We start from the raw sequence: 26,599 nt of genomic DNA on the forward strand, positions 1-26,599 counted from the left end.
ATTTTATAGGCTTTGTATTCTGATAGTTTCATTTATTAAATTTACATTTTGTGATATTTGTTCTATTCCATCACTGTAGCCACAGATACTGTGGTGATTCCCAATGATCCCTATCTCCTGGTGTTTATGCATTTATGCAATCACATACTCTTGAGTATGAATGGGGACCGTGACTTGGACTTAACCAGTATAATATGGCAAAGGTGACAGGATGTCACTGCCATGTTTAAGTTACATTATATAAGACTTCTCTTATATAAGTCTCTACTTGCAAGCTTGATAAAGAAAGTGACTGTGTGTGAGAAACCTGTGTGGCAAGGAACTGTGGAAAGTCTCAGAACTGTACATACCTGTGGGAACTCAGAACAATCTGCAGATCGCAGAAAGCTAGAGCCCTTGGTCATACCGTAACAAGAAAACAGATTCTGTCAACAATCTGCGTAAGCTTGAAACAGATTATTCCCAGTATAACCTCCAGATGAAAATGCAGCCCAGCTAATACCTTAATTGAAACTCTGTGGGACCCTGAATAAAAGACTCAGACAAGTTGTGTCCTGACTCCTGACCCATGGAAACTGTGAAATAATTGTGGGTATTTTAAAGCCCTTAAATTGGTCCTAATTTGTTACACAGTAATAGAAAACTAATATAACCACAAATTCACAATGATGTATGTATAGTTTAAAAGCAGTTCACTGAGAAAGTGAAAGTGCAGAATCAAGTTGTAATCATGGTGAACAAGGCCCCTCTAAACATATATAATGTTAAGTCTGTTTGTGCTAGATAAGAGAGTCTCAAAGTTTAGTGCATTTATATAAATATCAGAAAGATAAACTTTATATATATATATATATATATATATATATATTTGGAGCAGTGATTAGTTTGCTCCAATCCAAATTGCATTGTTTTTTATGGAACTTTTCTAAAAAAGTCGTGCTAAATCATTACAGATTGCCAGGCTTTTCAAATTAAACATGCTAATTGCTCTAGTAAGCCAAATTATTTTATTTTTCTCTCCAAAATTACAAATCAGTACTTTCTAGTTAAAAAAAAAATAATTTTGTCAGTACACACAGAAGAAGGACCCAACTATGTAGGAATTATTCAAAGTTGCTCTTCATATGTAGCATTAACTGATATAAGATAAACTGCCAAGGCTCTTGGAAAACCAGACAAATAAACAGAGAGAAAACAGTTGCTCAGAAGGAAAACAGAATTAGCTGTTGGCAGAATTATTCTGTCAAATGGCACTCTTGGTCATCATACATTATCAATGGCATATAAGATAGAAGAAAAGTTAATATCCCCTATGTGTCTTAACAGATCTATCAATTTTGAGTTATTGAAAATGGCTAATATTGAAAGTGTGAATCAGCACTAGACATATGAGTAGAAGCTATAAAAAGAAAACAAGCTCAATGACTTAAATTTTAAATAGTTATTTTAAAATAATTTTAAAGATTTGCAAAGATGATACAATTTCCATACACCACAGCTTCCATCTCACATAGCTATAATATATTTATCAAAACTAGAAAAATAATATCAGAATAATGCTATTAACTGCATTATATATTTATTCAGATTGCAGTTCTTCACTTTTTCTTCATTAATGTCCTTTTTATATCCCAGCATACAATCCAGGATACCACATTGCAGTTGGTCATAATTTCTTCTTAGTTTCCTTCGTATCTATGAAAGTTTCTCAGTCCTAACTTGTCCTTCATAACATTGACACTTTTGAAGAGTCGTGGTGAGGTATTTTATAGAACATCACTCAATTTGAGTTTGATATTTTCTCGTAATCAAACTGGGATTAAGGATGTTTAATATTACTGTAGAGGGGAAATGCCCTTTTTATTGCATCACATCAAAAGTATATGATATCAACATGACTTATTGCTGGTCATTTTAACCTTGATCACATGGTTAAGGTGATGTCTGCTAGGTTTCTCCACTGAGATGTTGCTCATTTTTTTTCCTTTCCATATACTCCTTGTTAGAAACAAGTCAGTCATTCATTCTGACATGCTTTCAAGAGAAGGGAAATTAGTCTCCACCTCTTGGAGGGAGAAATATCAAGGACTTTATGGGCATAAGTTAAACAACTACAATAATTAAGAAATATTTGGTAGGAGATACTTTGAGGCTGTGAAATTATTCTTCTCCTTAATGTTTGCCCGCTAATTATATCATTCATCATTTGGTCTTGTCTGCAGCAATTATAACTGTGGTGTTCAAATAATGATTTTCTATTATTTTCCTCATTTCTCCTACATTTTGTATTTGGAATCCATCTGTAAATGAGGTTTGTCCCTTTTCTGCCACTTATTTTTTTAATTGATCCTTTATTTATATTAGTATATACTCATTGATATTTATTTCATTCTTTGAATTATAATCCAATATTATAATAATTTATTTTGCTGTTCAAATATTCTACCTTTGGATGTTAGGAGCTGTTTCTGGTTGGTCGCCATATCCTTTTGATATCCTTTTGACATGTACTCAGACTTTGTTTCTAACACTTTGTTATGGTTGGCAGCCTAAGGTGCTAGGCTCATCTTATATTTTCTGAGTTACAGCCCTAGAATCAGCCAGTGGTAAAAAGAACCCTGGTCCTTTACTTGGAGATTGGAATTTAAAATCCAATCTTACAGAGTCACAAGTTCGAGATCCTTTATGTGAAAAAGCTAGCAAATATATTTATGTATTGTTGCATATGTATTATACACCCATATGTATATTTATTTCTGCATTCATTTAATCTGTATATATATTAAAGTAAACATGAGCTCATATTAATATATCCCACCTTAACACAAACCATGGGGTTTGTTCATATCTCCCTCCTTGCTTATTTATGTACAACAGGTCTGTGAATAATGTTGTCTCATTCAATACCATTTTGTTATAATGTGGATGAGAAAAAAAAAAATTATTCCCAGCTGGGCCCACTATCTATGGAGTTTGCATGTTCTCCTCATGTTTACAGGGCCTTTCTCTGGGTACTATGGTTTCCTCCCACATTTAGGCAAGCAAATTTACTTAGCGTGCACATCCCAATCCCAATCCAAGACGTGCATACTAGGTGAATTTTCATGCCTAAATGGTCCCAGTCTGAGTGAGTGCGGGGGTGTGTGAGAGTGAGCCCTGGGGGGAAATGGTGTGCTGTTCAGGGCTGGTTTCTGCCTCACACCCTGGGCTGCTGGGAAGGGTTTTAGCCACTTCTAACCCTTAACTGAATAAGCAGGTAAATAATTACTTTATTTTATTTATATTTCTTAAATATATATATGGTTCACATTTATTTTAATGTTTAATATTAGAAGTGATTCAGTCTTTATTTAGAAGTTTGATGATGGTTTTATGACCAGAAATATGCCACAAGCACTGAATTCTTGTTTATATCAATTGAGCTATGGTAAAATTGGTTTGGTTATATGTTGCTTCGCTTAAAGTCAGTTTTCAACAATCTGTGGAAGCCATTACATGAGAATTTACTGTATTTGAAAGTAACTTATTTCCCTAGCAATAAGAAACCTATTTCCCATCATCTACAATGCATTTAACTACTTGATGAACTCTAACATGCATCCAAATTAATTTCATAATTGCTAAATGAAATTGTTTTTCTTTTTTTTTTGAGACAGAGTCTCGCTCTGTCGCCCAGGCTGGAGTGCAATGGCGTGATCACGGCTCACTGCAACCTCCACCTCCTGGGTTCAAGCGATTCTTCCACCTCAGCCTCCCATGTAGCTGGGATTACAGGCACCCGCCATCATGCCAAGCTAATTTTTTTAGAGACAGGGTTTCACCATGTTGTCCAGGCTGGTCTTGAACTCCTGACCTTAGGTGATCCACCCGCCTTGGCCTTTCAAAGTGCTGGGATTACAGGCATGAGCCACCGTGCCCAGGCAATTGCTAAATGAAATTCTATGCAAAACATCTTTACTAACTAGAGTATAATGTTATATTACAGGTGTGTCATAGATTTTGTTCGTTTGTTTGTAATTTGTCTTTAACCTTGTTTTCTAGTCAAAACTGTTTTTGAGTTATATTGATTGGAGGTCAGCTTCTCTCTTGGAAAGAGAGTGCTAATATATATACAGTCACGTGTTCTTTAACCACAGGGATAAATTCTAAGAAATGTGTTCTTAGGAGATACCATTGTACAGACATTATAGAGGGTACTACACAAACCTAGATGGTATAGCCTACTGCACACCCAGGCTACATGGTATAAGCTATTGTTCCTAGGCTACAAACCTGTACAGCATATTACTGTACTGAATATTAGGGGAAATTGCAACACATGATAAGTAATTTTGTATCTAAACATGTCTAAACTTAGAAAAGGTACCATAAAAATCGTAACTACTCAGGTGGCTGAAGCAAGAGAATCATTTGAGCCCAGGAGCTTGGAGGAATAGAGCACTATGATTGCACCTGTGAATAGCCAATATTCACTGCACTCTAGCCTGGGCAACATAGCAAGACCTTCTCTCAAAAAAAAAAAAAAAAGAAACAATAAAAATACAATATTATGATCTTATGGGACCACCACATTGTATATGTCATCCATTGTTGATCAGAATATTGTTATGCAGCACAAGACTGTACTTTTTTCAGATTCCATTGAAGTTGTAGTGATATTTGTAATAGGGTTAGATTAACTTGTCACCGCTCAAATTCCTTACTTGAATTGGTATTTTGTTTGACTTTTCTCATAATTTGCATAAAATGTATTATTTGTGTTGTGTTGTTGTACTGGTTTTGAAAATGCTCAGAGTCATATATCCAGAACTGAAGTATAACACAGAACAGTTCCATCATCTGAAAATTGTCATGTGGGATTCCCTTTTACTCAGTCGTGCCCGTGGCAACTCCTGGAAACAACTGTTTAGTCTTCCATCCCTGTTGTTTTACCTTTTCCAGAATGCCATATATATTGGAATAATACAATATGTAGCCTTTGAGGTCTGGCTTCTTTCAAGTAGCAAAATGTGTGAAAGGTTAATTTATGTAATTGTGTGAACCAACTGATCACTTTCTTAGGTCAGTGTAGTAATTCATTTTATGACTGTACAGTCGTTTACGTTTCATTTACATGTTGACATCTTCTTATTCCCAGGCTTTTACCATTATCAACAAAGCTGCTACAAACCTTCATGTGCAGGTTTTGTATGATTAGAAAATTTTGATTCACTTAGGGTAAATACAAAGGAGTGGGATAGCTGGGGTTTTTGGTAGGTATACGTTTAATATTTCAAGAAGCTCTGAACCTCTTTTCCAAAGTGTCTATACTATATTGCATTCCCAGCAAGAAAAAATGAGAATTCATGACGTTCTGCATTGTGTTATTTCCATAATTTCATATTGATATTTGTCTTCTTTTTTTTTAAGTCATTATAATAGATGTCTTGTGGTATATCACTGCGGTATTAATTTGCATTTTCCTCACAACTATTAATGTTAAGCATTTTTCTCATATCCTTCTATGTATATCTTTTTGAAGGAGTATTTATCAGATCTACTATTTTTAAGTGTGTTATCGTTGAGTTATAAATGTTCTTAATATTTTATATGAATCTTCTATATGTTATTGGGAAATATTTGCTCCCAATATGTAAGCTATTCTCTTAATAGCTTATTTTACAGAGCAAAAATTTTAATTTAATGAAGTCTAGTTTATCAGCTTCTTTCATGAATTGTGATTTTGCCATCGTATTTAAAATCTAATTGCCAAATCCAAGGTCATGCGTATTTTGTCCTACATTTTCTTTTACTAGTGTTATAGGTGTAAATTTTACATTGAGAGCTGTGATTTATTTGAGATAACATTGCTGTAAAGTGTGAGACATGTGTTGAGGTTTATTAGGTTGCATATGAACATTCTATTGGTTTGCAACTTGTTGAAAATACTTTTCTCTATCAGACTGTTTTAATATCTTAATCAAAATTCAGTTGTCTAAGTTTTGTCAGTCTATTTCTGGGCTATCTATTGTGTTCCATTAATCTATGTGTCTGTATATTCGCAAAGACCATACCGTCAAGATTACTGTAGCTTTATAGTGAGCCTGGAAATTGGAAAATATTAGTGTCCCAAATATATTCTTTGTTAAAATTGTTTTGACCATTCTTCTTTCATCTTTTCATATACATTTTAAAATTAGCTTATAACAGTATTAGCAATGGCATGATCTCTGCTCACTGCAGCCTCTGCCTCCCGGGTTCAGGCAATTCTTCCACCGCAGCCTCCTGAGTAGCTGGGATTACAGGCACCAAACTGTGAAACGAAAGGATTTGGGGGGAATTTGTATTGAATATATAGATCAAAGTTAGGGAGAATTGGTATATTATCAATATTGAGCTTTCCAAATCAGAAACATTGCATGTATCTCCAATTATAGCTTTCCTTTGACTTCTCTCATCAGTGTTTTGTAATTGTCAACTTACAGATCTAGCAAATATTGTTAGATATATCTAAATGCTTCACTTGGGGGCTATAATAAATGAATCTTTTAAAATTGTAACTACATTTGTTTATTGCTGGTATATTGAAATCCAGTTGATATTTATGTATTGACCTTGTAAGTTATGACCTTGATAAACTCAACTCTTGGTTAGAGGGGCTTGCTAAAATAACATTTGGATTTTTTTATGGAAAATTATGCCCTCTGCAAATACAGATAGTTTTATTTCTTTACTTGTAAACTATGTTTTTTATTCTTCGCTTATTGCATTGGCCAAAACTTTCAGTGTGACTTTGAATAAAAGTGATGAGGGAGAGTATCTTTAAGTTGGGGTGAAGCATTTAGTGTATTACCATTAAATGTAATGTTAGCTGTAGGTTTTTATAGATGATCCTTACCATATAGGAAAAATATGTTCCTTTTGTAAAAAGAAGTTACCTTTGATTCTTAGACTTCCAAGAGTTTTACACTTTTTGTTATGAATAAATGTGAATTTAGCAAATGCTTTTCCTACCTCTATTGTGATAATCATGAGTTTGTGGTTTTTGCTGTTGTTTGACTTTGTCAGCTAATAAGATGAATTGCTAGAGTTGCTATGGCGAGACAGCACAGAGAGTAAACAATAGAAATTTATTTTCTCACAATTCTGGTTGCTGGAAGTCCAAGATCAAGGTATTGACAGGCTTGGTTTTTATTGAGGTCTCTTTCCTTTGCTAGCAGGTAGCCGTCTTCTTGCTATTTTCACATAGCCTTTACTCTCTCTCTCTCTCTCTCTCTGTGTGTGTGTGTGTGTGTGTGTGCATCCCTTGTACCGCCTCTTCCTAGTTTTATATGTCACTGCCCATAGTGGATTAGGGTACTACCCTTATGGCCTCACTGAATCTTAATGACCTCTTTAAAGGTCCTATTTCCAAATACATTTACTTTGGGAGTTAGAAACTCAACATCTAAATTTTGAGACATACAATTCAGTTGAAACAGCCTTACTTTTTTATGCTGAACCCCATTTGATTGTAATTTATTATCTGCTTTAAAAATATATTGCTGAATTTTATTTACTTGTATTTTTTTGAGCATTTTTGTATATATGTCCATGGTGATTATTGTTTTATATCTTTTTTATCTTTGTCTCTTTTTGATATTAAGGCATATCTGACATTATAAAATAAGTTGGTAAGTATTTCATTCTCTTATTCATTCTGGAAAATATCATGTAGAATTGACATTATTTCTTATTTTACTGTTGGATAAAATTCACCAGTGTAAGTATATAGTCCTAGTTTCCTTTTTGGAAGGTGTTTACTTCAAATTCAAATGCATATTCAAATTGAATATATATACACACATATATATACACACATACACATACATATACATACACACATATACATATATATACACCCATATGTATACACATATATATATTTGAAGTCATACACATATGACTATCCCAATGATCTATTTCTTCCTGATTAATTTTTGCTAATTCCTGTCTTTTATATGAATTATTTACTTTATAGGCATAGACTTATCCATAGCATCCTTTCACTATACTTTCACTGTCGATGGATTTGGTAGTGAAGTCCACTCATTTCTTCCTGATATTGGCAGTTTGTGTCTTCTCTCATTCTTTTTTGGGTTTGCCTGACTATAGGTTCATCCACTTTATTGATCTTTTCAAATAATCAGCGTTTGGTTTTATTTACTGTATCTATTATGTCTCTATTTTAATTCATCATTGTCCTACAACTTTTGAATACTCAGTTCTGTTTTTGTTTGTTTTCTTTTTTATTTTTGCATTCAAATTGGGTAATTTTTATTGACTTATTTTCAGATTCACTGATTCTTTTCTTCTCTGAGTCAAGTCTACTGATGAGCCTGTTGAAGACTCTCTTTACTTATGTTACTGTGTTTTAAACTTCTAATATTTTCCACTGGTTTTTCTTACAATTTCCCTCTCTGATAAAATTACCTATCTGCTTTATCATATATCTGCCTTGTCCAGTAGAGGCCTCAATGTATCTATCATTGTGATTTTATGACTTTGTCTGATCATAACAATATTTGTAACATATCTGAATCTGGTTCTGATTATTGCTTTATATTTTCAGACTGTGATTTTTGTGTGTTTTGAGTTTTTATATGTTGTTGTTGTTGAAAACTATACTTGTTATATAGAATGGTAGATAACAAAGAAAATATTTTGAGATGCCTATATGTTTTTCTGTAGTAGGCCTTTAGTATAGGTGTTTGTTTTCCTCTAGTAGGAAATTGGGGTGGGTTTGGAGTTTATTGTTGCTATGGTGACAGAGGACCAGAGACCTCAAATTCATCTGGTGAATGAATGTACTGCTCATTTGACCTCGGGTCTTCCCTTGTGCTGCTTCCCAGAGAGAATAATCTCTTCTCTCTATGTATTTTATTGTTAGTTTTCCTTGGTGCTTTTTATTGTGTGGGTGGTGGGTAGTGGAATGAAATTTTTTAATTAAGCCATAGTTTTAGGAAAGTACTGTAAACCTGAATCTTGCGTGTGGCCTTCACAAATGTTCCTATTCACTTACAGATGCAATGCTGGCGTGTATTCCTGCCCCTCTTCCAAAGTGGCGCTTTTTCTTTTTTTTTAATTTCTATTCCCAACTGGCAGTGAGTTTCCACTGGTGCACACAGGTTGTAGATTTGAGGGTTTTGTTTCTTTGTTTTTTGATTTATTTGTTTATCTTTGAGTTTTTGGCTATTTCCTTGAAGATTATAGATCTGATTCCTTAGGGGATATAGCAAAATGATCATGGATGGAATTTCAGCACTGTCCACCGTTCCGTTTCCCCTGAGTCATCACCACAAAGAAAGCTTTCTCTGGACTCTCTCTTTTCTTCCCTGTGAGCCTGTGAGCTCTTAGAGAATTTCTTGAAGGAAAAACATGAAAGGGAGGTGTTGACTTTCTTTCTGTAACCTACAGTATCTTCACACTCTCATGCTAGCCCACACTTGACTTTAAGGAATTCTTAAAATTCCAAGCTGCAGCTTCTTACTAGTTTCTATGGTGTTCTGTGGCCTCTACGACAGGTAAGCAAATGTTCTAGTCACTCTAGTTTTGTTTCTTCCTGCAGGTGTTCATCCTCCTCTAGGATTCTACTTAAATGCACTTCTTCATATGCAGAAGAAATAAACTTCTTCTTCATAACAGTTCATACTTAAAATTACTTCATCAATATTTTTCATCCACTCTAGATTATAAATTCTATGAACACATAAAATTTAAATACTCTATTTATTCTCATAATTTTGGTAACTTACATAGAGTAGACTAACATCAAAAAGTAACAATATACCGAATTTCCAAGATTGCTTAGATCTAGACAGAATATGAAGCAGAATATCCATTAATTAGGTTAGAATTCAAGGAAAGAATAATGGTTCAAGAAAAAAGTTTGAAGGAAGAATCAGTTGTCAGTGGAGGAAACTAAGATGTCCCTCAGTAGTTTGTCAAAGCCAAGAGGCTGAGAAAAGAGGTGGGGATTGAGATCACTGACAGACAATGAGTTAGTGAGAAAACGAGTGTATAGTGCTCATGGAATGAAATAATATTTTAGGTTTATATAATAAAACTTATTAGAGGGCATAATTCTTAAATTTCTGTCCTTATTAGAACTGGTTTTGGAAGTGTACTTGGATAAATTAATGCATAGAAGTTACTGGCATAAGCTGAGAGGAATTGAGGACAGTAGGAAGCTGGCTTATGTCTTCAACACCAGTGGTCCTCAAGCTTTAACATAAATAAAAATTTCCTGGAGGTCTCCTTAAAACACAAACATCTGGGCTTCAACACTAGAGTTTCTGATTCAGTAGCTTTCAAGTGAGAATTGGCATTTAAAGCAATTTTTAGTTCATGTGGTTGCTGCTGGTCAGGAGAACAAACTTTGAGAAATACTGCTCTTGAGTAGACACTAATTTTCAGTAGAATTGCATGAATTGTGCAAGCATCCTTAATTCCATTTGCTCTTACACCAATCCTTTAAACAAGCAAGCAAACCTACAGAATAAGGATTAAGTCACTGTATTAGTTCATTCTCATGCTACTAATAAAGACATACCCAAGACTAGGTAATTTATAAAGGAAATAGATTTAATTGACTGACTGTTCAGCATGGCTGGGGAGGCCTCAGGAAACTTACAATCATGGCATAAGGAGAAGCAAACACATCCTACTTCATGTGGAAGCAGCCAGAAGTGCCAAGAAAAAGGGGCAAAAGCCCATTATAAAATCATCAGATCTTGTGAGAAATCACTCACTATCATTGGAACATCAGCAAGGGGGTAAGTGCCCCCATGATTAAATTACCTTCCTCCAGGTCCCTCCCATGACATGTGGGGTTTATGGGAACTACAACACAAGATAAGATTTGGGTGGGGACACAGCCAATCCATATCATTCCCTCCCAAATCTCAAGTCCTCACATTTCAAAACACAACCATTCCCTCCCAACAGTCCACAAAATTCTTACCTCATTCCAGTATTAACTCAAAAGTCCACAGTCCAAAGTCTCATCTGAGACAAGGCAACTCCCTTCTGCCTATGACACTGTAAAATGAAAAGCAAGTTAGTTACTTCCTCATTACCATAGGAGTACAGGCATTGGGTAAATACACCTATTCCAAATGGGAGAAACTGGACAAAAAAAAAGGGGCTACAGGTCCCATGCAATTGCAAAATCCAATAGGAAAGTCAATTAAACCTTAAAGTTCCAAAATGATCTCTTTTGAGTCCATGTGTCACATCCAGATCACACTGATGCAAGAGATGGGTTCCCATGGCTCTGGGAAGCTCCACTTCTGTGGCTTTGCAGGCTACAGCCCCCTTCTGGCTGCTTTCAGGGGCTGATGTTGAGTGTCTGTGCTTTTCTGGGCATGCTGTTTAAGCTGTCAGTGGATCTACCATTCTGGAGTGTGGAGGATGATGGCCCTCTTCTCAGAGCTCTACCAGGCAGTGCCCCAGTGGGGACTCTGTGTGGGAGCTCCCACCCCACATTTCTCTTCTGCACTGCCCTAGCAGAGGTTCTCTATGAGGGCTCCATCCCTATGGTAAACTTCTGGCTGGACATCCAGGCATTTCCATACATCCTCTGAAATCTAGGTAGAGGTTCCCAAATCTCAATTCTTGACTTCTGGGTACCTGCAGGCCCAACACCATGTGGAAGTCACCAAGGCTGGGGCTTGCACCCTCTGAAGAAATGGCCCAAGCTGTAGCTTGGCCCCTTTTAGCCATGGTTGGGGTTGAAACAGTTGAGACTCAGAGCACCAAGTCCCTAGGCTGCACAGAGCAGGAAAGTCCTGAGCCCAGCCCACAAAACCATTTTTCCCTTCTAGGCCTTCTGGCCTAGGAGGGAAGGTCTCTAACGTGCCATGGAGACATTTTCCCCACTGTCTTGGTGGGTAACATTCCACTCCTTGTTCCTTATGCAAATTTCTGCAGCAGACTTGAATTTCTGGAAAATGGGTTTTTCATTTCTATTGCATCACCATGCTCCAAATTTTCCAAACCTTTATGCTCTGCTTTCTCCTGAATGCTTTACTACTCAGAAATTTCTTCCACTAGATACCTTAAATCATCTCTCTCAAGTTCAAAGTTCCAAAGATCTCTAGGACAGGGACAATATACCACCAGTCTCCTTGCTAAAGCATAACAAGAGTCACCTTTGCTCCAGTTCCCAACAGGTTCCTTACCTCCCTCTGAGACCACCTCAGCCTGAACTTCATTATTCATATCACTATTAACATTTGGTTGAAAGCCATTTAATAAGTCTCTAGGAAGTTCCAAACTTTCCCACATCTTTATTCTTCTGAGTCCTCCAAACTGTTTCAACTTCTGCATGTTACCCAGTTTTAAAGGTGCTTCCACATTTTTAGGTATCTTTACAGCAACACCCCACTACCCGGTACCAATTTACTGTATTAGTCTGTTCTCCCACCGCTAATAAAGACGTACCCGAGACTGGGTAATTTATAAAGAAAAGAAAAGAAAAAAAAAGAGGTTTAATTGACTCACAGTTTGGCATGGCTGGGGAGGCCTCAGGAAACTAACAATCATGGCAGAAGGAGAAGCAATCACACCCTTCACATGGCAGCAGCAAGGAGAAGTGCCAAGCAAAAGGGGGAAAAGCTGCTTATAAGACCATCAGATCTTGTGAGCACTCACTCACTACTACGCAAACAGGATAGGGATAACCGCCCCCATGATTCAATTACCTCCCACCATCTTCCTTCCACGACACATAGGCATTATGGGAACTACAATTCAAAATGAGATTTGGGTGAGGACACAGCCAAACAATATCAGTCAGTAACACATAGTTTTACTACATAGAGTTTTACTACATAGTTATCAACGTAATACCAGTGATTTGTTACATGGTCCACAGCTTAGAAGAATTAGAGTGGGAGGGTATTTCTCATCTCATTTCTTGGTCCTTTAGCATTACTGTGGGAAGGGAATTATAAACTCATAAAGCATTAGTGTAGCTTAATGCCTCACCTTGAATATCTGAAATAATAATGAATCTATACCATTTTTTTTCTTTGCAAGATACCACATTGTCTAATTTCCTCTAGAAAAATTATTTTCCCTGGTTTTAAAATTATTTTTTTATTTTAAGCATATCACTATTATATTGTTTCTAGATATTCAAAATAATTCAATTTATTTTTTGTGAATTGTGATTTAAATCACACAGCACTGATTTAAACTCACTGCATAGGGTGTGGATTGTATATTCATACTTTTATTTAGATGATTTATAAAAGCTGTAGATTATTTTATATAATCATAAGCATATATTTAACATGACATAATTTGAAGAGGTCAGTATGGAAATGTTCAGATATTTCATATTGGGAATGATATATTTATATATCAGTTGTATTCTGGTAGAATACAGCCTAGACAGAATTAAAACTTTGCATACTATTTCGCTTGAATACTGGGTGATGGGTCTTACCTCTCTTTTACTAAGTATTCTGATCTTTTAAATAGAATGATAATATTATCTGTCTCATAAGATGATAATCACAATTAGACATCAAACAGGTATAAAGGCTTTGGAACATAATTGGTAGTTAAACTCTTAAGAGTCATTATTATTGGTTGAATATTAATTTTCTTCTAGTGTTAATCTTTCCTGAGTTTTTACCTTATTCTTTCTACCAGTTATTTTAATACTGAAATCTTTTGAAGTTTCAATTCCTATTTGCATAACTGTAGTTTATTGAATACTTATTAAACACGAGGCACTGTGCCAAAATCTTTACTTACCATATGTGATTTAATAGTCACAGCAATCTTGGGCTATAAATATTATAATGCTGATTTTGCAAATGCAAGTAGGGAGACTTTTAAAATTTTTTCATGTATTAAGATTTTTATACATAACTTCACTGAGAGGCAGGATAAAATGCAAGTTAAAAACATGGACTCTGGGCTTTCAAAAAGATGAAGTAGACAAAAAATACAATGGTAATGAGTTCTAAGTTTTTATTTTGCCACATGTATTTCAAATTTATGCTGGAGAAGTGAGCAACCTAGAAACACCAACTGCAAAGGGTGAAAAAACGTCAGAAAAACCTATTTGTGCTAACCAAAAGACTGGTAAAGGGGCAGCCTAGCAAGACAGAAAAATGTTCAACAATAATTACTCTACCCTAGCTAAATACCTTAGAGAAAACTGGCCACGCTCACAACTGCCTCGGCAAAGATCATATGGGAAACAAAGACATTCACCCTTTCCAGTCAAGAAGGAGAAACCTAAGCTCCAGCTAGCATGGAATTAAAGAAGATTGACTGGGAAACTGGCCTTTCATTCTTGCCAAGAGATAGCAAGGTCCCTTTCCTCTATTGTGCGAAGTGGAAACGACTTTGGAAGACTGTACTTCCAACACCATTTGAAACTAATGAGTTACCTCTTCCTCTTCCTGCTGGAATGATGTTAGAGGAGGCCTAGTGGAGAGTCAGAACTATCACTACAACCCACTGGTACGGAGACCACTCTCCCAGTGTGTCAATGGATGCCAAGTTTGTAGCTTGGCCTTCTGGAAATAATGATGCAGAGACTCTTCTCCTGCCAGAGTCTTGTCAGTGGAGTCTCACTAAAAGAGGAGCTGCAAATAAGATTCAGAGTCTCATAATATAATACCCAAGTTTCAGGATTTAATAAAAAATCATCTATTATACCAGCCAGAAAAATCTCAACTCGGAGGAGAAAAGACAGTCAGCTGATACCAATACCATGATTATACCCTCTCTGAACAACACAGAGAAAATGGAATGAATTCACATAAACAAAGTCTGTGACATGGGAGTTTATGGCAAAAGCTATAACACTGCTGTTATCAAAGTATCAAAAGGAGAGGAGACAACATGAAGGGTGGGAAAAGGTATTGCTGAAAAAGTATTTTAAAAAGTACTGGTTGAAAAATTCCCAAATTTGGTAAAAGACATAATCTACAGATTCAAGAAGCTGTTTGAGCCTGAAAGAGGAAAAATCTAAAGAAATACATGCCAAGGAATATTATCAAACTTCTAAAAACTACAATAAAATATTGAAAGCAACCTGAGAGAAATAAAACATTACTTTCAGTGAAAAACTAATACAGATGACAACTCTGGTTTCTCATGAGAAACCACAGAGGCCAGAAGGAAGAACGCAACATCTTTCAAGAGCTAAAAGAACTGTCAACTCAGAATTCTGTATCACTAAAACTATCTGTGAGGACAGAAGAGGAATCAATACATTATCAGAAGAAGGAAAAGCATGAGAATTTTTTTGTCAGCACATATGCCCTGAGAGAATATCCAAAAGCATTTCTCTAAACAGAAAGGAAATAAGAGAAGAAGAAATCTTGGAATGACAGGGATAAATAAAGAAGAATGGAAATAGTAAACCTATGGAAAAAAATGCCATAATATTTTATGGTAATGGATAAAGAGATATCAAAAAGGTAAGATTTCCATTCTTGAACTAGTCAAATGTTGACACCAGTAGACACTGATAAAGGATTTATATTGAATGTGATACCTAGAGCAATCATTAGGTAATCTAAACAAGGAGATATACTAAAAAACACTACAGATACATTCACATAACACATACTGCATGATTTCACTTTTAAGAGGTATCTAAAAGAGCCAAACCTAGAGAAGCTAAAAATACAATAGTGTTATTTCTATACCAAAGGAGGAGCCATGGTGAGAAGAAAATGGGGAGTTGTTATTCAATGGATATGAAGTTTCAGTTATGCTAGGTGAATAGCTTCTAGAGATCTGCTGTGCAACATAGTGCCTAGAGTTAACTATATGGTATTGTGTACTTCAAAGTTTTTTTTAAGAGGGTAGAACTCAGATTAAGTGCTCTTATTACTAAAAGCAGAAACAAAGTGACACAGAAAACATTGGGAGATATTGGATGTATCTATGATCTTGATTGTGGTTTTGGTATCATAGTGTTTGCCTGTGTCCAAGCACATCAGATTGTGTACATTTATATATGTGCAGTACTTTGCATATCATTCATACTTCAATTAGGGTGTTAAAAAGAACACTATAGGTAAATCAAGATGGATTTATAAAATATGTATCTGTAACATATAGAAAAATAGAAAAAACAAAACTGAAGAAAAAAGCAGAAAACAACAGAAAAGAAACATAAATGACAAGTTCTAATATATCAATAATTACCTTAATATAAATGATCTAAATGCATCAATTAAAATAATTGTTGCCAGTGTGGGGAAAAAATACTGATTCAAGGATAATATGCTTTCTACAATGAACACACTTCAAATATAACAATCTCAAGGGGATTATGCTGAAAAAAATCCTCAAAGTTGATATACTATATGATTTTATTTAAATAACATACTTAAAGTGATAAAACTACAGAAACAAAATAAGTAAGTTGTTTTAAGGGGTTAGAGATACTTTGGTTTGAGTATGAAAGAGTGGTAAAATAGGTTTTGTGGTGATGGAATATTTATTTTTATTGAAGTGATGGCAACATAATCAATATATCTGATAAAAATGACATAGCCCATATTGTATGCATTATGTACATGTATACTCTAAAAACATTGTATTAGTCAGGGTTCTCTAAAGGGGCAGAACTAGTAGGATATATGTATATATGAAAGGGAGTTTGTTAGGATAATTGACTCACACGATCAAAAGGTGAAGTCTCACAATAGGCTCCTGTAAGTTGAAGAACAAGGAAGCCAGTCTGAGTTCCAAAACCTCAAAATTAGGGAAGCAAACAGTGCAGCCTTCAGTCTTTAGCCAAAGGCCAAAGAGCCCCTGGCAAACCACTGCTGTAAGTCCAAGAGTCCAAATGCTGAAGAACTTAGAGTCCGATGTTTAAGGGCAGGAAGCATCCGGCATGGGAGAAGGATGAAGCCTGGAAGACTCAGTGACACCTCATTCCATTTTCTTCTGCCTGCTTTATTCTAGCCACACTTGCAGTTGATTAGATGGTGCCTACCCAAATTGAGGGTGAGTCTGCCTCTTCCAGTCCATGAACTCAACTGGTAATCTCCTTTGGCAACACCCTCACACACACACCCAGGAACAACACTTTGCATCCTTTAATCCAATCAAGTTGACACTCGATATTAACCATCACAAAAATAAACATTATATAAAGATCAGTTGCCTGGTTTTGATATTTACTATAGTTACAGAAGGTGTGACCATGGAGGAAGCTGGGTGAATTGAAGGAAGCTGGGTGAATTGGCCTTTCAGTACTAATAGTGCAATGTCCTGTGATCTATAATTTAAAATATAAAAAATAAAAAGGAACAGAACCTCTGAATCAGATTTGCTGGATTCAGGTTTGTGCTCTGCTTTTTACTAAGTATTGAACCTCAATTAGTTTATTTAACTCCTCTGTATTCATAATTAACCTAATTCATATATTTGTTGTGAGAATTAAGTTATTTGTGTAAATTGCTGAGGATGATGCTTATTTGCGTTGAACAAGTGCTGTTCATAACTAACTAGTATTTTTAAAATAAAAGTTGAAATTTAAATAGGTTCATCTGTTAGAGATCCTATAGCTCTAGAGTAACTGCATATAAATTCAAATCCTGGCATGTATGGTCTTTTTATTAAATGTTATTCCTAGTTTCTATTTATGTTATTTGAATCCTATTTCTCCCTCTAAAGAACTATCTTCTTATAGTACTCTCAGGCAGAGGCTACTTATACTTTTCTATTTCAATATAATCACAGAACTTAAATAGAGTTTGAGCAACACCATGAAAATCTTATTCAGTAATTTGTTGATTCGATACTGTTTTCTTAAGAATGTGGTAAGTGCCAAACATTGCCCAAAGACATGGGATGTAGTATTGCATAACATAGATTAAACTCCTGGATAAATGCAGCTTATATTATAGTCAAGATACATACAATAATAAAATAAATAAATAATATATTATGAAATTATGTATAACAATATAAGTGTTATGAATAAAAGAGAAGGAGTTGGAATATTTTGGGAAAGGATACAGAATATTTAGCTAAAGTGATCCCAGAAGGTTTTTCAGGAGGTGATAACAATTGAGGAGAGATGTGAAGAAAGTGAGAGACCAAATCTCACATTCTGAGAGGAAAAAAATTACATGCAGAGGGAAAAGCAAGTGCAAAGGCAATGAAGATAGCACACCTCAATGTCTTATAAGAACAGCAAAATGTGGTCTGTGAATGAAGAGAAATAGTAGTATGAGATTAGAGGAGAGAAATAGAAGTCAGATCAGGTTAGAAATTAGAAATGTTAAGGAATTATGATTTTACTTTGAATACGAACAGAAGATTAAAGGAAATTTTAAATAGAGGAGGTTACCTAATATGGTTTCCTAATAGGATTTATAAATTATATATACATATATAGTCTACATTACAAATTATATATAAATTATATATATGCACAAATGTATCATCTATATATTATTTAAAATATATGTTTAAAATTCTGGTTGTCACGTGAAAATCTGACTCCAGAGAAAGGTAAGAGTGATATTGATTTAATTTGTCTGAAGAGATAAAAGAGAAAAATACACAGATAAATCAAAATCAAATAGGATAAATAGAAAAAAGTTAGCTACACATCTGACTGTGAAAGTGTAGATGATGAAGAGAACACCTCAACTAGGTAAAAACAATTTCCTTCAAAGAAAGATTACCACATTGATTAATTTATCCTCAACACCATTGGAAATTACAAGATAGTAAAATGATATCTTAAATACATTGAGTGAAAGTGAATGTTAACCTATGGTTTTAAGTCAGGGAAATTCATTTTGCAGAAAACAAAAGACAGTATATGCCACTATCACTTCCTCACTGAAGGGCACTATAAAAGATAAACATTAGAAGAAATTGACCTCAAATAGCAAACTTGTATTACAAGAAAGAATAAAGAATATGGAACATTGTGACTATGTGAGTGATAAGGTTTGGATCTGTGTGCCTTCACAAATCTCATCTTGAATTGTACTCCCATAATTCCCCTGCGTTGTTGCGGGGGGACCTGGTGGGAGATAATTAAATAATGGGGGCAGTTTCTCCCATACTGTTCTCATGGTAGTAAATAAGTCTTAGGAGATTTGATGGTTTTGTTAGTGGAAACCCCTTTCATTTGATTCTCATTATCTCTCTTTCTGCTGCCTTGTAAAAAGTACCTTTTGCCTTCTGCCATGATTGTGAGACCTCCCAAGCCATGTGGAACTGTAAGTCCATGAAACCTGCTTCTTTTGTAAATTGCCCGGACTTTGGTTATCTTTATCAGCAGCCTGAAAACAGGCTAAACAGAAAATTGGTACCAGGAGGGGAGTGCTGCCAAGAAGATACCTGAAAATGTGGAAGAAACTTCTGAACTGGATAATAGGCAGACGTTGGAACAGTTTGGAGGGACCAGAAGAAGACAGGAAAATGTGAGAAACTCCCTACAGACTTGTCGAATGGCTTAGACCAAAATGCTGATAATGACATGAGAAATGAAATCCAGGCTGAAGTGGTCTCAGATGGAGATGAGGAACTTGTTGGGAACTGGAGCAAAGGTGACTCTTGTTATGTTTTAGCAAAGAGATTGGCAGGATTTTGTCCTTGTCCCAGAGATTTTTGGAACATTGAACTTGAGAGAGATGATTTAGGGTATGTGGCAGAAGAAATTTCTAAGCAGCAAAGCATTCAATGGGTGACTTGGGTGCTATTAAAGGCATTCAGTTTTAGAAGGGAAACAGAGCATAAAAGTTCAGAAAATTGGTATCCTGACAATGTGACAGAAAAGTAAACCCCATTTTGTGAGTAGAAATTCAAAATAGCTGCAGAAATTTGCATAAGCAGCAAGGAGCCACATGTTAATCACCCAGACAATGGGGGAAAAGTCTCCAGGACATGTCAGAGATCTTTGAAGCAGCCCCTCCCATCACAAGCCCAGAGGTTTGGGAAGAAAAAATGGTTTCATAGGCTAGGCCCAGAGACCCTCTCCTGTGTGCAGTCTAAGGACTTGGTGCCCTGTGCCCCCAGATGCTCCAGCCATGACTAAAAGGAACCAAGGTACAGCTCAAGCTGTTGCTTCAGAGGGTGGAAGCCCCAAGCCTTGGCAGCTTCCATGTGGTATTTAGCCTGTGGGTGCACAGAAGTCAAGAATTGAGGTTTGAGAACCTCTGCCTAGATTTCTGAGTATGTATGGAACTACCTGGATGCCCAGGCAGAAGTTTGCTACAGGGGTGGGGCCGTCATGGAGAACCTTGGCTAAGGCAGTGCAGAAGGGAAAAGTGGGGTCAGAGTCCCCCCACAGAGTCTGTACTGGGGCACTGCCTAGTGGAGCTGTGAGAAGAGGGCCACTGCCCTGTCTTCCAGACCTCAGAATGCTAGATCCACTGAAAGCCTGCACTGTGCACCTGGAAAGGCTGTGGACACTCAATGCCAGCCCATGAAAGCAGATGGGAGGAAGGCTATACCCTGCAAAGCCACAGGGGCGGAGCTGCCCAAGGCCATGGGGAACCACCTATTGCATCAGCATGACCTGGATGTGAGACATGGAGTCAAAGGAGTTCATTTTGGTGCTTTAGGATTTGACTACCCTGCTGGAATTTGGACTTGCATGTGGCCTGTAGCCACGTTGTTTTGACCAGTTTCTTCTATTTGGAATGGCTGTCTTTACCTAATGCCTGTCTTTACCTAATGCCTGTACCCCCATTGTATCTAGGAAGTAACTAATTTGCTTTTGATTTTACAGGCTGATAGGCAGAAGGGACTTTCCTTGTGTCAAATGAGACTTTGGACTGTGGACTTTTGAGTTAATGCTGAAATGAGTTAAGACTTTGGAGAACTATTTGGAAGGCATGATTGTGTTTTGAAATGTGAGAACATGAGATTTAGGAGGGGCCAGGGAAGAATGATATGGTTTGGCTCCGTGTCTGCTCCCAAATCTCATCATCATTGTACTCTCACAATTCCCATGTGTTGTAGGAGAGACCAGTGTGAGATAATTGAATCATGGGGGCAGTTTCTACCACAATGTTCTCATGGTAGTGAATAAATCTCAGGAGATCTGATAGTTTATATGGGGAAACCCCTTTCACTTGGTTCTCATTCTGTCTCTTGTCACCGCTATGTAAGATGTGCCTTTCACCTTCTGCCATGATTGTGAGGCCTACTTATCCACATGGAACTGTAAGTCCATTAAACCACTTTCTTTTGTAAATTGCCTGGTCTCAGGTATATCTTTATCAGCAGTGTGAAAACAGACTAATAAAGTGGGTAAACATTGAAATAAAACCTTGACTCTGTAAAATAATAATAATAGCAGTGTTTTTTTTAAAGAGAAAAGAAAATGATGATAGAACACAGATTAAAATATTAACCTTTAAGGTAACATTAAGTTGAGCTAAATGTCCTAAATTAGTTAGACTATTTAAAAAGAAGAAAAAGATATTGCCTAAATTTTGACTTACTAAATTCAGTGTGCATGTTGTAATTGCTAGAGTCATCATTAATAATTGACTCATCATGTGGAATTGTACATGATGCACAATAAAGGAATTACAAAATGGTCAAGCAGTCAAAATTTGCCAAGCAAAGATGAAAAAACCCAGAAAATTACCTCACACAAGTAGAAAACACAAACAATGGTACATATAATATACATCATTAATTACCAAAAAATTGGAAACAGATTGCTCAAGTTTAAAAGACAAATTTTCAAAAATAAAAAAGTAATTAGAAGGATTGAAAGAAAACTGAAGGGAAAGTCCTATCAGGCCAGTTCTAAGAAAAATGTGCTGGTTTTGTGCTATCAACATTAGAGGAAACGGATTTAGGGCCAAAAGCATTAAGCATCACTCCAGATAATTAGAATCTTCTTCCTATTCTCTTTAGCATCAGAGTTGCTAATTTATCCAACGATGTTTTGGATTCCCATAATGCTGTCTCCATGCCCTGCTGCTCCTGTTAAATATTTAGGGATTTAAGAGATTGTTAAACTGTTGGCAACTTGAAAATGTTCATAGTGGGAATATTTACATTATTGAAATCAGCAAAAGCTAAAGTCACTTTTCCACTGCACCTCTGTCGATTATATATATATATATACATATATATATATATGCTCAAATATCTGCTTTTTAAAGAAATAATACTTTCTTAGACCCGTATTTATTTTCAGCTACAAATTTCTCTTCTTTCTATCACAGCCAAATTACTTCAGACTAATCACCAATGACTTTTTCTAATTCTTTACATCTCATTCTTTCTTCAATCTTTGAAAAGTGATATAGCTTATTATTAATTAAATAATCTCATCTCAGTGTACTAGATACGGTAACTAATAATCTGCAGTGTCAAATCATATGCAGAGACAAAAGACAGGGAGCTTAGTAATAAAATGGAGAGCTAAGGTGGTATCCATCATATGCCTTCATTTTAAAGTTACTCTTTTCCTTTTGTAATTAAAACACAATTTGTGGAATATAATTTGTGATTCTATAAATATATGTTCCTCATAAAATTTTCACTGTTTAGTTTTAGAATTTCTTAGTGATTCTTGCCTCAATTGATTCTAATTTTGAGGTTTGAAAATGAGTGATGTTCTGAATCTATCATTTGTTCCACATTTATTTATTGCATTCTACTGCAGGAAAGATCATTCTCTGATCCCCGGTGATGTTCATCCATGCTAGGGATGAACAAGGGACAGAGCAAGGTATTTGGAATTCATGACTTTCTACTAATAATTCCTATTTTTATATACCCCAACAAATTCAGTTTTTGACTTTTGCCATTCAATCTTGATATTTGTTTTCTTCTATAATGGTGCTATGACTTCTAACAAGGAATATACTTATTTCTATAATCTTACAATGTAGGTAATATAGTTTCAGAATTGCTATACCAGTACCACTACAAAAACATATACCTAGGAGTAAAGTTGAATATATTTACAATTTCTTTTTAGACTGAGGGCAAGAAGTCAAGGTACTCTCATCAAAAGTTACATGAATTAGTACTTTTTTTCAGTGTGGTCATATTATTCATTTGAAATGCAGTTGTATTCATGTTTATATTCCATTTAGGACATACTTCCATCTTTCAAAATTTAGTTTTTATTTTGAATATGAGGAACATTAACATGATTCCAATGTTAAATCTGTACAGAAAGATGTACTCAGACAAATGTAGCTTCCATTCTATCCCTTCCATCCCATTCTCTTACCCCACTCATTTAATTGTAGGCAAGTTTATCCTTCCTGTGTTTTTGAGAAACGCACAAAAAAAATTTATGTCTTTGCAAAATTAAACAGACACCTGGGATACATTTTCTGGCTTATTCAGAAAAGTGAGAAAATTATATGTAAATTGTATATGTTTTTTATATATATAATATATATTTTATATCTATATAATATATTTATTATATCTATATAATATATTTATTATATCTAATATATAATATATTTATTATATCTAATATATAATATATTTATTATATCTAATATATAATATATTTATTATATCTAATATATAATATATATTATATATAATATATAATATATAATATATATTATATATTATATATTTATTTATTATATATAATATATTTTATATAATATATATTATATAATATATTATATAATATATGTTATATAATATATTATATAATATATAATATATATTATATAATATATTTATTATATATATAAAATATATTATATATAATAAATAAATATATAATATATAATATATATTATATATAATATATTATATATAATATATATTATATATTATATATATTTATTATATATATTATATTATATATTATATATTATATATTATATCTATCTTATATATTACATATTATATATAATATATATTATATATTACATATTATATATAATATATATTATATATTATATACATTATATATAAATATAAATATATATATATAAAATTTTGTATATACAGAACTCTGCTTTTATTTTCCCATTCAGAATCTTGTCAGAGAATCATTCCTTATCAGTGCATAGAATTTTTAAATATATTTTGGTGTAAGGAAGGTTTGTTTTTTTTTACTTTGATTACACTTTCATTTACATAATTTTAGTGCCTTTAACCTCCTTTCTTTCTTAGCTTTTTTAATCTGATTTTTTCTTGTTAAATGTTATCCTTTAATTCTCACCTATTTCCTATGCATTAATCAGTGAATTTATTCTGCTTTCCTTTTTCTTTTTTCCTTCTCTCCATTTTTTTATACTTCATATTTTTTGTATTTTATATTTCACATAGACACTTCTAACCCTGTTCCATTGTTTTAATATACAATTAAAAATTTAATATATTTATTCTATAGTTAAATATATTAAATGATCACTTATAATTCTTTTGCTAAAATCTTCCTCATTTATATCTGAGTTAAATGATACTTATTTGCCAATGGATTCCTCAGGAAGGATTCAGGAGTACTGTATGTATTGAAATTTTTGCATGCATAAACTGTTTTTCTATAGTCTTAAATATATAAAAGATACATCAAACAGTTATACTTATTTTCTTGAGTTTCTTGATTTCCATATAATTTTTTGAGTTGTTAATTTTAAGAATTCTTATTCCTGTATTGTTTTTGTACTATTATTAAAAGTTTTATTTTTTCCTTTTAGAGTCTGTGAAAAATTTTTAATCTGATTTTAGTCTGAACTTTTTCTAGGATGTGTATTGTAGTTGATTGTTCTGAGTCAGTTTTCTCAGAAACATGATAGATTCTTTCAATATGTGGATTTTATTTTTCTTTCAATTTTGACAAAACTTTAAAAATTGTTGCTTAAAATTATTTCAGAGTTTTTGGGTTGTTTTCTTATTCTATTTTAGCGGCTCCAATTATATGTCTGCATGATATTCATTGCCTGCCTTCTACTCTTTAATTATTTTCATTCTAATACTTTTAATTTATTTATTTATCTTATTTTTTAAAATCTTGTATATTTACCGTTTTTAATGACATTTATTAAATTTTTATTCAAACATATTCTTATTTGGTTATCTTATATTTTATTCTTTAATACTCAAATGATTTTCAATTTTCTGTTTAATGTCCTCCCTGAGTTTGAGAAATTACACTGATTTATTTCTATTTTTATTCATTTCTGTCCTTCGTTTTAAAATATTTGATTCAAGTTCTTTCTCCCTGATTCTTACACAATTTTTAAAATTATTAATCGTATCTGAAGGGTTACGTTGCAGCTTTCTCCCCCTTGTAGTTGGTTTCAGTGAATGGATTTTTATCTGCTGAAAAGGATGCCTTTTCTTTTATTTTTTCTACCCAAAATAGGATGCCTCTCTGAGACTGCTGCTTGGTCTTTCATATTTCAATTATGTTCCTTAGTTTTAGTGTTGGGTATTAGCAAGGCCTAAACTTGCATTATATGCTTCAGCACTTAGTGATAAACTTTCTCTTTCTGGAGGTAACTTTATTTTTACATTAGTTGTGCTTTCATTTCTATGATCCTCTTCTTCATTGCACAGTCATTCATGCACCCTTTCCTCTCATGTCATGTAATATATTTGTGTAGTTACAGCACAAACTCTGTTGAGAGACATGTGGGTATTTTGTGTTTATTTCTCTAATTCCAGATATTTTGTGGTTCATGTGTTCATTTTTCTTGAAACAGGAAAAATCACAAGATTGTGTGTGATTTTATTGCACACCTCATTGATATGTATAGATTTTGGGGGAAAACATGAAAAGAGATTTACATCTAGGAAGTCACCGTTATCCTAGGTACAAGTGAAAGTTTCTATGTAAATTTTAAATAAATCACAAGGAAAGTTTTTATTTAAAAAAACCTGGGTCTGCTACACTAAGATTTGCTCCAACAAATATGTAAATTCTTCACATGTTTAATATTTATAACTAACCATGTGCCAGTCACTGTATTGGGATCTTGGAGATGAATTTCTAAGATATTAATTCAGATTGACTGGAACATAGATCATAGGTATAAGAGTAGAGAAAATGTAAATGGAAGAGAAATTTGGGGCAATTAACTGCACAGCCTTAAATTCTAGAGTCAAGATTTGTCTACTTAAATGCAATAGGCAAGGCAGAACCTTTCAAGATGCTTTAAGTTTTGGGGCTCATATAAGTTAAATTAGATAATTTTATATAAACCTAAGAGTGAAATACTTTAAAAGTAGTTTGGACTCTACTGGTATTCTTTATTCTTTTAAAGGTATTTGTGATCTTTATAGACATAGTCTGCCCCAAGTCCCCAGATGAAATAGGGCTAACATGAAAAGCATATGCTTGATGATGAGGGAAGTTAGGCTATTATAAGATATGTACAGACAAAAAAAGTTCTTAAAAATAATATGGAAGAAGAAAACAAGTAGGCATTACTAAATACTCAAACTTACCATAAAATTAGGTAGAATTAAACCAGACCAACTAATTATGGAGCATATATTACAAGTGACCACATAAGAATAGTAGAAACAGCTAAGGCATGGAAAGTTTTGGCTTTTTCCTAAAGGGTAAAATTGAAATTTATTCACCCATGTTTCACTTCTCAGAGGCAGGAGTGCA

This window comes from Gorilla gorilla, chromosome 1 (assembly GCF_029281585.2).
Source record: "Gorilla gorilla gorilla isolate KB3781 chromosome 1, NHGRI_mGorGor1-v2.1_pri, whole genome shotgun sequence".
Taxonomy (NCBI): Eukaryota; Metazoa; Chordata; class Mammalia; order Primates; family Hominidae; genus Gorilla; species Gorilla gorilla.